The 13,286-nt window shown below is 35.5% G+C and overlaps 1 long non-coding RNA gene across 2 annotated transcripts; it reads right to left on the reverse strand.

Moving 5' to 3' along the window:
• Window positions 1-3,942: 3,942 nt before the first annotated feature.
• Window positions 3,943-13,286, reverse strand: LOC127864738 (uncharacterized). Of its 2 annotated transcripts, none has more exons than XR_008042256.1 (6): window positions 12,469-13,286; window positions 7,864-8,160; window positions 6,656-6,807; window positions 6,082-6,170; window positions 5,252-5,396; window positions 3,943-4,827 (listed from the first exon to the last, which is right to left on the reverse strand). It is a non-coding gene; the product is annotated as an uncharacterized LOC127864738 (long non-coding RNA). The 2 variants fall into 2 exon arrangements; XR_008042255.1 differs by having other exon boundaries at window positions 7,639-8,160.

Consider the following 13,286-nt stretch of genomic DNA (forward strand, 5'->3'; position numbering starts at 1 on the left):
CTCTTTTTTACCAACGTAAATACAGTGATTCATATTGTTTAACCATTTAACGACCTTGGACTAAAATATAATTTAACTTATTAAAACAACATAATAAAAACATGTTTGATATAAGTTTGCATTCTGTTGAATATATATGTGTGCTATTTTATCACTTCAGCAATTATACTGATACTTATACATTTCAACAGAATGACAGACAAGACCAAATCACTATAATCCCCTGACTTGGAAGATATGACATGTAAATATGTTTGTTACGAAAAATAAAATTTCATATAAATGTGTACTAGATGTAAGCTTTAAGAACGAAAACAAATTTTCAGAACGAACACGTGTTTCTCCCATTCATTTAGCCTGATTTCAGATAGTGGTCATCATTGTTTCTTAAATAATCCTAAAGTGCCACATTGAATCAAGTACATAAAAAAATCGCATATTTTATAAAACGTTCTGCCTGACATACTTAACCTACTCTCAATAGGAGTGGGCTTCGTCTACTGAAAAATACCAATCATGGCGTGAAATGTACGTGTGCACAGATTAACGTGTACATTTTTAAGTTTGTCATTTCCATGAATTAGTGACTTGTTCCCATGATTAAGTACGTCATTCAATTGACTTACTTTCTCATTCCCACAGGTAAGCTTTTTCATTCTCAATACAAAGTTATCTCGTTCCCACTACCTTATTAATCGTGGGAACAACATAACAAGTCTTTGGAGCGACTTACATAATATCTGCATGAAGAACAATTCCCGAGTGAAGATATGTCAGAATAGTTATTAAGGTTCTGAAAGGTATCCGAGTCTGACCAATGTATGACGGGGGACAAACAAAAAAACGGAGAGACAGACCAAATCACAATATGCCATCGTCAAAAGGGAAATTTATATAGAAGTGAGGAAACAATTAACATACATTTTTTATTTGCTATAACATTTTTTTACAGTACAACAATATTCCTGGTCTATGCATGGCTATATACATAAAATGGAGTGAAACAACAAGAAATGGATCAACAAATCACATACATTAACATGATTATATCCCTTAACATACTAAAACTACAATGATACTATATTATATGACGTGTGCTATGTCTTAAAAAAACAACAACAATTAATGTGCACCAAACTACAGAAATGATTCAATTCAATAACACAAACATTATAACCGTGCAAAGGCAATTATTAATTCCTGATTAAGTCCTGATCATTAGTGATACACAATCAATGGTTAAAAGACCTGGTGGTACGTTGCATAAAGTTTTCTTTATTCAACAAGTTTTGCTTTTGCAAAATGTTAATTTGGGATAATCAAACAAATTAAGACATGATTTTGAGCTTAAAATCTACTTTTACAAATATAGTTTATTGCTTATAAATAGATTGTTTATATATTATAGAAACAATTTTATTATAGCTAAATATACATACAAATAGACAAAATATATTTTTGTTGGAAATAAAAAATTGAAAGCAAAAATTTGAAATATTACACAATTTTGTCCAATAAAAAACTGTGTATAATTGTTCAACAACAAAGCAGACATGTTTAATGCAAAGCAAGCTGAGTATAAACAACCACGTGTGTATGGATTCCAATCATAAGACATCAGATTTGTTGGGACATTTAATGTGGAGCGGTCAACATGAAAACAGCTTTTACAAAACTTGTAAACAATCAACTAAAAGCAACCATTCAAAACTGGAAAATGGTCACAATCAATTAACAGCTATAATTCAAAATTAGACACCTTAACAAGCAACAACAAGTCAATAATAAAAATTAATATATTAACACATATTGCCTCAGTGTTAAAATATACAATGTGATATTGTATGAGAACATGCACTTAACGCATAGAAATAAACAATAATGCAAACCATATATCTTTAGTGATTATTGAATGAATATAGTATATAGTTTATAGTGTGGAATAATAAAAAAAGATTCAATGTTCTTGTTACGTTGAGAGGTACAATTATACTCAATGAATATAGTATATAGTTAATAGTGTGGAATAATTAAAACAAGAAATATCTTTAAAAAAGATATACGGCGTAAATAGTTTAATGAATGAGATCAAGTATAGCGAATGTCTTTTTCTGTGCAGTTCTTAGCTGCATCACACGCAGTACGGGATGTTACGGGGAGTTTTCGCGGCTTATTTTACATTATAACATATTGCTGGTCATAAACCTATAGATACAAAACAGAAAACCAAAAGAAAAATGGAAGTGAAATTTAAACATATGAGTCAACCGGCCACACGAGAAGTATCCGTATTTATAGGCGCGTTCTTCGAACAAACCTGTTTTAGTGGTTTGTCGGGCATTGCTATTTGATTCGATTATTAACAGTATCAATTATCATCGTGCTAATGCTTAAAGTGATATTATGGGCATTTTGCACTGTTGAATTGAGCTGAAAAGAATTAACAGGTCAAAATAGTTAGTTAAAATGTGGTTACTGATTAATTATCTGCAAGTCACCTTGCTACCAGTTGTTTATAAAAATATATTTTATATTCGATATTCTTACGTGACCCACCCAGTCCTGTAAGCTGAAATGATCCGTAAAACAATTTCGTGTCTTTGTGTCGTATGAACAAATCTGCACTAAAACTAAATTTAGGTTCAACTCGTAAACGCATGATCAGTTGTCAAACGAAAGTACGGTTGATATTCAAATGCATTATTTTTCTCTTTCTGGTATATTGTTTTAGTATGATGATGCTGCATTAATTAATATAAGTGTATATGAAGTAGAAACATCAAAAATAATCAACGGTTGCGATAGACACCTATAAACTGTTACATGCTCATAATATCACTTTAGTACATTAGGCAATATGGACGAATAATAATTGTTAAATTTATCAACAATAATATTTATCATTGTATTGTTGAAAACACATTAAGAATCTATTATTTACATACCATAATTATATTGCTGAATATCTTCATTTAACATATTTCTGGTCTAAAGAAAATTCCAGGTCACCTAGTTCACGGATAGCGTCTTTATTATATAACGATTATTTTACTGGCCGCCAACTCCGGTGATGACCTGTATATAAACTCTGAATGTCCGCGAATTGACCCGATATACCTCGCGGGTTGAAATGCAATGCTTTAAAGTGAGGCCTCGCTTCCATTGCTCTTTATACTTTTACATGTTAACATGTTGACAGGAATAAGGAAGTAAGTACTAAATATGAGAACATAGCCTTTTAAGTATAAACGCTCTTGCGCTGGTAATACTCTGAAAATAAAAGGTGTACGCACAAACTGTATTGATGTCGAGAATTGAGTGTAAAACTGTTCTATCTATTAAGCCTTTTCATTCGAGATTAAATTGTTTCATACAGTAAAACAGTGTTACAAAGACGCGGATATGTTTTCCAATGTTCTGGTGGTATACTCAAATCAGCCAATGGAATAAATGAAGTGTATTCATTCGTACCTAGCCGCGGGAAATTTTATTGGAATTTTATTGGACACTTACAAAGGTCAGGCTAAGGTGAAAAGCTGGCTTATGCAGCTTACGCCGAAAAAATTGATTGTAGTTGCTTAATTATATTAACTGAAAAGCTTAACATAAAACAAGGTGTTTCTAATGCTTAAAGTATATTATTATGTTAATAATCTGATATTCTGCATGTCTTAATTTACTATACAGGTTAATGCGCTCATTCATCCAAAGCAATTCTTTCTCTATTGCCTGATATGTAAATGATGTTTTATATGAAACAATTTTGTACAAATGAATTCAAACAGTGAATGTATCTGTTTGAAATGGCAACATTTTATGAATAATGTACAAACAAAAACATAAGCTTTGCAGATGATCTATTAACAAATGACAAAATAAACGTATATACAGTGACACATAAATCTGTGTTATGTTATTCACTTATTACATTAGAAAGCTGGTCGCAAATGTGAACATACAAATATTTAAAGCATAATGAACTTTTAATGCTAGAATGCAAATGTCAACACAAATGATGGGCATGTCAGTATATGATACAACAAGAACAATCTACAACCATATCTAGGATCATTATTCATGAAAATACTCACTTTGAAACAAAATTACTTGTGGATGAATTAGTATAATATTTTCAACAATGAAAGCATCCTATTTAATATTTAAACCATTACAATTAAGATGCACTTCTAAATTCCACTTTATTTATATAGTTTTTCCCCTAATGTGTGCATTAATTATCGCAATATTATGCATGTACATTCACACAATTTTTATAACGCGCTTAACTATTGTTAATATTAAACAAAGTATCTGTTGTCAATAAATAAATTGATAATTAACAGAAGGTTAATATACTTTGAATAAATCAAATTATAATATGATATTTTACTATTACATCACTACATGAAATTCTTGACAAAATACTGTCTCAAAAGAGCAAACTGATGAGAAATGTACACAGACAGAATGACAGACAAATCCAAATAGAAGCATCACAATTATGAACCGTTCTGATCAATTATCTTATCTAGCACATATTGCTATTTTACAGGTAAAAACTAAAAATAAGCATGTCTTGTTTATACAATAAATAAGTTAAATATTGTCAGGTGTTTTCCTGCCTTCCCAATATTTCAAGATGAGGAATTCCATCGTTAATGCTCAGAACTGCGAGTCTTTTAAGAAGCCAACGCAGGCACTTATTGACTATCATGCTTAAATTGTATGTATAAATGATCTTCAAAGGCATGCATGGCGTCAATCTAATGACAAGTGCTGTACCAGGCTGTCTTTTTGATTGGCCGGTTTAATTACATCGATTGGGATCTGAAATAAAGGAATGTAAGTAAATGTTAATTTCAGTTCATTATTCTGATTTTGTTACTTAGGAAAGGAATGAAAAAGAACAAAACTGACATATGTTGCTAAAGCTTCTTTGATTTGAATTTATAGATAGGTGGTCCGAGATATATTCCTTAATTATTAAATATTTACGGCAAAATAATATAAACATGTAATGAAAAAATTCCACTAATGCAAAAGGAAGCTGATATAAAATACACAACAGTACACCTCCACATGCTGATTAACATGTTTGGAGAGTTGCATAACAAAATAAGAAATATGTTTTGAGGTTATACATGCCACACAACCTGACAGGCGGACAAACATTTAGACGGACCAGTTTTCCCTTAAACTGTCTCTGAAAGTAGGTATTTACAAAAAGCCTACACACGTCTCACAAACTCACAAAGGGTCTATGTGCAGGATGTTCACAGGCAGCAGGTCAGATAACATGGAGAGGAGAGAATCTCAATACATTGACAGCTGCTGGCTTGAAAGCTGTGACTGTAACTGCATCCAGAACAAACTTAACGCCTTGATATTCGGGTTGTCTGGAAAAAGTAGATTGTGTGTCAAACTTGACAGATAATTGGGCAAATATGTCAAGCATTTTTGCATTATAAAAATTGTGTTTGTCAACCATTGCCTTCCATATTGCTTAGCCAACATAAACAGATTTGAACAGAACCAATTTTGTGGCAACAACGTTTCAGAGATGGAAAGCTTCTGAAAATAATAAGACATGCAATGCAATCATTTTAAATCAACAGAAAAAATGTGTTGAGTTAATTTAAGTATATTATTAAACTTTATTTCACAGGTGGTTATAGAGAAACAAATATGTTCACCAGGTGCATAACAATGGGGGAAAGGGACTTTCTCTTAATCCCCGAGTGTAATAAATATCCTAATATTTCATCACTTTACATTTGCAATACTTAAAAATGCATGAACATAGCTCAGATATCATGTCTTTGCGTAATAGTGTATTAATGTGGGACCTTAGTCAAGTGGTGGGATGCTGGTCTAGGAATCGAAAGGTCCCAAGGTAGAATTCTGCTCAGACCACAGAACTGTGCATATCAAACAATTAATCCCATTCTTGTTCTATTGGGTACCTGTGAGGGAAATAAGCAAATCTGCTGTGGTTGCATACTGTGCAGAATGTAAACGGACAACTTATATCCCAGTGATCTGGTGCCACAGTGTACGTTTTGCAATGGTTAGGGGACTTACCTATTGAGATGAAGTGGCTGAGTTGGAGTTGTTAGGATTTTTCTCTGTGAACAGAAAACCAGCTCTTTGCGCATCACTGACATATGTCCCTGTAAACCAAATAATTAATGCATTCTGAAATAGCATCAGTTGTATTGGAGGTCAATCAATGTTGTTTGATTAAATAATATAAGAAATACATTATGTTTGAAGGCTCTTGATACAAATGAGGTATACAATAAACATTTCACACACACAGCCTACTATATACTGTACACTTGATACAATCATTTTTCATCCATATCTAACCAATCTGCATTAAGTTACGTGTAACTCCAAAAGGGTTGGACGGACTTAAGGAAGAATGGAAGGACGTAGAGAATTCTACAATTCTATACGACCTACCCCCTGCACCCTTTCAAGGCAATACATAATGGCAATGATTATGAATATTTACAATTACGTAATGAATTAAGTTTAAGTTAGCAACAAGGATAGAGTATTACCAATGTATGACAAGCACACACTATTGAAATAAAATTTTGAGTAGTAACACACTGCACATTATACACAGTAAATTACAGGACCAATGTACCTTGTAGAAGAGGTAATATCAGCCCACTTGGCAGGAAAGTTTGGAGCCCCAGCTTTAGACTGGCTGCACCTATCCAGGCCCAGCTTACCAGACATTCTGTTGTTCAGCTGGGTACCGATCTATGACTGCATGGGATCCTGTAGGAACCGGCTCTTAAAAAAAATTCAGGAACTTTTATAAATATTGAAGGGAATAATGGTATAATGTGCTGAAGTCATTTAAATAATTGTTTTGCTAAAATTAAATAAAATTTAACAAGTTTATTACAGCGGATTTTGTATGCAAGGAGTAACGCTTGATTCAAGGGCTGAATTTCAGCCCAAACGTAGACAAAACTATGTCTTGACATCCTATGATTAAACCTGATATTAGATCAATTGATATTTGCTATTTACTTACCAAGTTGATTAATTTTAAAAACACATACTAACCATTTGATGCTAGGAGATTTCTTCAATCAGGCACATAAAATACTGATTTTAAGTGAACTATATGAGCCTCATTCTGGGAAAATAGGGCTTAATGTATGTGCAGTATGCACAGGCTAATCTGGGATGACACTTTAATAGGACTTAATGTATGTGCAGTCTGCACAGGCTAATCTGGGATAGCACTTAAATAGGACTTTATGTATGTGCAGTCTGCACAGGCTAATCTGGGATGACACTTTAATAGGACTTTATGTATGTGTAGTTTGCACAGGCTAATCTGGGATGACAATTTAATAGGACTTTATGTATGTGCAGTCTGAACAGGCTAATCTAGGATGACAATTTAATAGGACTTTATTTATGTGCAGTCTGCACAGGCTAATCTGGGATGACACTTTAAAAGGACTAAATGTATGTGCAGTCTGCACAGGCTAATCTGGGATGACAATTTAATAAGACTTTATGTATGTGCAGTCTGCACAAGCTAATCTGGGATGACAATTTAAGCACATACATGAAGCCCCATATCCCAGAACACCGCTAAGATACTACTTATTGTTCTTGTTGCTGCTGCTGCTGCTGCGACTGGGCCATAGACAGAGATGGAGTGAGTCCCGACGCCGAAGTCGCCACCCCAAACCCGAGAATTGCAGACAACAACTGTTGTTGAATGGCGTCAATCGCATACTGCTCTCCAGGCCTAAGGTTCACATTATTTGAGAACAACATATCGAGGTCAGTCACATTAACAGACGTGTCACGCAACGCCTGCTCTACCTGTTGAATCAGATCGTTTCAGTTCGAGCGACTTGTCCGGCCTAATTTGTCGACGCCCATCATCCAATTGTTGCTAAGCGACATCGATGCTGAGACGGAAGTCGAACTCACCAAGGCTCTGCTGTTGGAAGTGTTGATGTAGCCAACATGGGAGGAGATATTGATAGGAGGCTTGGTAGTCTGACGCAAGATGTCTTCATGCTGAATTTCTTAAGCGAGTTGTAGTATGTGTGCAAGAAGGGGGTTGTCATCGACTTTCACTTCAATGACGTTTGTCAAGTTTGCTAGTAAAGTTCACTGAAAAGGAAATGGAAAGTAAACTAAAACCGGATTGTTTAGTGACACATGAATAAGCCTTGCATCACCTTACTTCACAAACCTGTTTTTTAAATGCCAAACATTGTGCCTAAAATTGATATTTAGAATATTGCAATTAATTGTTCACCAATTAGAACTCAGAATAACGTAGTATCAATGTTTTACGCGCACCAACTTGAAATTGGAATTTTTGGTTTGTAGCAAGGTGTTATATTTATTTTTTGTAAATCAAAAACAGGCATTACTTGAGCAATTTAGAATGTGAGACTGTACACCTTTAATTGTGTGACTATAGAACTTTAAATGTGAGAATACATAATTTTAAATGTGATACTCAGCAACTTAAAATGTAAGACAACACAACTTTAAATGTTACAATCTACATATTTAAGTGTGAGTCTGCACACCTTTTAATGTGACAGTTATGACTTATACCTGAGACTTAACAACTTTTAATGTGAGACAATACAACTGTATGGCATTTAATAAGAAACAATAGATGCGAGTTCAAAATAGTAATTAAACTTAGTGAAATAAGCAAACTAGAGCTTTGTCAAAGACGTGACGAATACCCCCACATGCCGCATTGACACATAATATTTTGCATGCCGTCTTCACAAAAACAGCAAACACCATGCTCAATTTTTAAAACGCACTAAGTGACCCCTTGACCTAGTTTTTGATCTAGCATGGTCCCATGTTCGAACTTGGCCATTAAGATTATCTAGATAAAACTTCTGACCAAGTTTGGTGAAGATCGGATGAAAACTACTTGAATAAGAGAAAGGACACCATACTGAATGTTAAAAAAAGCACAAAAGTGACCAAGTGACCTAGTTTTATGCTCGGCATGGTCCATGTTGAAACTTGTCCTTAAGATCATTCAGATAAAACTTGTGACCAAGTTTAGTGAGGATTGGATGAAAACTACTTGAATAAGAGAGCGGACAACATGGTGAGGTTTTAAAACGAACTAAGATACCCCGTGACCTAGTTTTTGACCCGGCATGACCTATATTCAAACTTGACCTAGACATCATCTAGATACAACTTCTGACCAAGTTTGATGAAGATTGGATAATAACTACTTGAATTAGAGAGCGGCCAACATGGTGACGTTAAAAACACACTAAATGACCACGTGACCTAGTGTTTGACCCGGCATGGCCCATGTTCGAACTTGACCTACACATCATCTAGTTACAACTTCTGACCAAGTGTGGTGAAGATCGGATTTAAACTACTTGAAATAGAGAGCGGACATGCTCAATGTGTAAAACGTACTAAGTGACCCCGTGACCTAGTTTTTGACCCGGCAATGCCCATGTTTAAACTTGACCTCAAAATCATCTAGATACAACTTCTGACCAAGTTTGGTGAAGATCGGATGAAAACTACTTGAATTAGAGAGCGGACAACATGCTGATTGTTTTAAACGCGCCAAGTGACCTCATGACCTAGTTTTTGACCCGGAAAGGCCCATGTTCGAACTTGGCCTAGACATCATGAAGATACAACTTCTGACCAAGTTTGGTGAAGATCGGATGAAAACTACTTGAATTAGAGAGCGGACACTTAATACAGTCAGACCGACAGACCAACTGACCGACAGACAAGTTCACTCCTATATACCCCCTAAACTTTGTTTGTGGGGGTAAATTAAGCCAGTTATTCTGAAAAAAAACTTTAAAATGTGCTATCACTAGGGGCTAGCTCTGTGCAGAGTTTATTTTTACCTTTTTGGATTGGGACTATTCGTGACAAGAGCACCGCATTGCGGGTGCAGACCACTCATCTATTTTCTTTTTAAAGGTGAAGGGACTCTCAATTTCAATCACAAAGGAGGGAGGGGTGGAGTGAAGAGAGGTGTATGGTGTGGGGGTGTGGACATTTATTACATTATCTTCCAAAAATGGGAAAAAAAATGAAAAAAAAAATCGGGGGTGGGGGGGGTGGGTGGGGGGAAGGGGAATCTTTGGTGCGATGGTTGTACGTATTTCAAAAATAAAATAATAAAAATAAATATTTGTGTTTTTTAACTGTTTCAAAAAAAAATTGGGGGGTGGGGTGGGTGGGGGGGGTGTAATGTGTAAGGATGTGGTGGTCATTTGTGAGATGATCTTAAAAAAAAAATTAGGGGGGGAGGATTCGGGGGGGGGATGGGGAGGATTCGGGGGGGAGGGGGGAGGGCACGGGGGATGGTTTGGGTGGAGTGTATTGTGGTATGTCAGCCAAGAGTAGTTTTGGCAAAGTATCAATCAAATCTAATCATAAATAAAGAAGTTATGGCAATTTTAGCAAAATCTAATAATTTGACCTTGAGAGTCAAGGTCATTCAAAGGTCAAGGTAAAATTTAACTTGCTAGGTACAGTTACCTCAAGATAGCATGAAAGTATTTGAAGTTTGAAAGCAATAGCCTTGATACTTTAGAAGTAAAGTGGATCGAAACACAAAATTTAACCATATATTCAAAGTTACTAAGTCAAAAAAGGGCCATAATTCCATAAAAATGACAACCAGAGTTATGCAACTTGTCTTTTACTGTACCCTTATGATAGTTTGCGAGTGTTCCAAGTATGAAAGCAATATCTATGATACTTTAGGGGTAAAGTGGACCAAAAAAAAAACTTTCAACAAATTTTTAATTTTCTAAGTATTAAGGGCCCATAATTCCGTCCAAATGCCAGTCAGAGTTACAAAACTTTTCCTGCACAGTCTCCTTATGATACTTAATAAGTGTTGCAAGTATGAAAGCAATAGCTTTGATATTGTAGGAATAAAGTGGACCTAAACACAAAACTTAACCAAATTTTCAATTTTCTAAGTATAAAAAGGCCACATAATTCTGTCAAAATGCCAGTCAGAGTTACATAACTTTGCCTGCACAGTCCCCTTATGATAGTAAGTAAGTGTTGCAAGTATAAAAGCAATAGCTTTGATACTTAAGGAATAAAATTGACCTAAACACAAAACTTAACGAAAATTTTCAATTTTTTAAGTATAAAAAGGGCACATAATTCTGTCCAAAATGCAGGCCAGAGTTATCTAATTTTGCCTGCCTAGTCCCCTCATGATAGTAAGTAAGTGTACCAAGTTTGAATGCAATAGCATTGATACTTTCTGAGAAAAGTGGACCTAAACGCAAAACTTAACCGGACGCCGACGCCAACGCCGACGCCAAGGTGATGACAATAGCTCATAATTTTTTTTCAAAAAATAGATGAGCTAAAAAATCATAGTGTTTTGAATTTAATTGGGAAAATGGTTGTAGTTTTTGCTAAACATAATTTAAACAAGGGACACAATTGTCACAAAACCACGTTTTCATTGTGAAAAAAAATCTGATAAAGGGAGACAACTCAAACTAAACTTTTGAAATGAACAAACAAAATTAACCCCCTTTGTAAGTTTGTTTTAAAATAAATCTATTTTTAGTCGTGGCGACCTTGACATTGGAGATATTGAAGTGATTCTTTCGTGCGACACACCGTCCCATGATGGTGAACAAATGTGCCAAATGATTTTAAAATCTCATAATGAATGACATAGTTATAGCCCAGACAAGCTCATTTATGGCTATTTTTTACCTTTGAACTCAAAGTGTGACCTTGACCTTGGAGATATTGACGTAATTTTTTTGCGTGACACACCGTCTAATGATGGTTAACAAATGTGCCAAATGATTTTAAAATATCACAATGAACAACAAAGTTATGGCCCGGACAAGCTTGTTCCGCCCGCCCGCCGCCAGCCAGCCAGCCAGCCCGCCCGCATTCGCCAATCTAATAACCAGTTTTTTCCTTCGGAAAACCTGGTTAAAAACCTGGTTAAAAATGAGAATAAGTGTTATCAAGATAAATTGTGCTAAGGTTCAACTTATACAGCTGCATAAGGAAACAAACTCAATTTGTAACCTATTAAAACATTGTTTGGGGTCAAACCTTGAATTGAGAACTTTAGCCAGTAATTATGGAAAAAATAAACTGTTTAAGATTAGGAATGGGACTCAATTTTGGCCCCAATTTCGACAAAATGAATAACACTGTATGATCTCACCTGAAGCTCAAGAAGCTGAGCTGATATGCTGGCCTCGGTGATATTGCCAAAGGCTGAATTTGAGTTCTGATTAACTCAATGTTGCAACCTATCAAAACATTCTTTTTCTACTGGGAAACCATGAATTGAGAACTTAAGCCAGTAATTATGGATATAGACTTTTTGAGATAAGAATGGGGCTGAATTTCGGCCCCAATCTCAAAAAAATAATAAACACAGTAAGGTCTCACCTGAAGCTCAAGAAGCTGAGATGACATGCTGGCCTTGTTGATATTGCTAAGAGGCGAGTTTGAGTTCTGCTTTCTTCAGGTTGCGAGTCGAAGGGCGTACTGGACCACACAACAAAACTGCTGTCATTTTCAAAGCCTTCTCAATTGAATGTGAGGCCTTTTGGGCTCGGAGTGCTAAGTGCTCATAACAAAACAGAAAACAGAAACCAGACATGTTCACTTTAAGCACCTTGTTCACAATAGTGGGCGTAATTTGAGTCTGTGGCACACCCCATGGATGTATGGATCTCTCAGTGTATACAACAAAGTCTTTACTGCCTTTCTGTGTCAGCATGGATGTATTGTGCTCTGGGTGTTAACAACCAAGTCTTTACTGCCTTTCTGTGTCAGCATGAATGTATTGTGCTCTGTGTGTTTACAACCAAGTCTTTACTGCCTTTCTGTGTCAGCATGGATGTATTGTGCTCTGGTTGTTTACAACCAAGTCTTTACTGCCTTTCTGTGTCAGCATGGATGTATTGTGCTCTGGGTGTTTAAAACCAAGTCTTTACTGCCTTTCTGTGTCAGTATGGATGTATTGTGCTCTGGGTGTTTACATCCAAGTCATTGCTGCCTTTCTGTGTCAGCATGGATGCATCGTGCTCTGAGTTAACAGCAAAGTCATTACTGCCTTTCTGTGTCAACAAGGATGTATTGTGCTCTGTGTTCACAACCAAGTCATAAATGCCTTTCTGTGTCAGCATGGATGTATTGTGCTCTGTGTTCACAGTCAAGTCATTATTGCCTTTCTGTGTCAGCATGGATGTATTGTGCTCTGT

Source organism: Dreissena polymorpha, chromosome 1 (assembly GCF_020536995.1).
Source record: "Dreissena polymorpha isolate Duluth1 chromosome 1, UMN_Dpol_1.0, whole genome shotgun sequence".
Taxonomy (NCBI): domain Eukaryota; kingdom Metazoa; phylum Mollusca; class Bivalvia; order Myida; family Dreissenidae; genus Dreissena; species Dreissena polymorpha.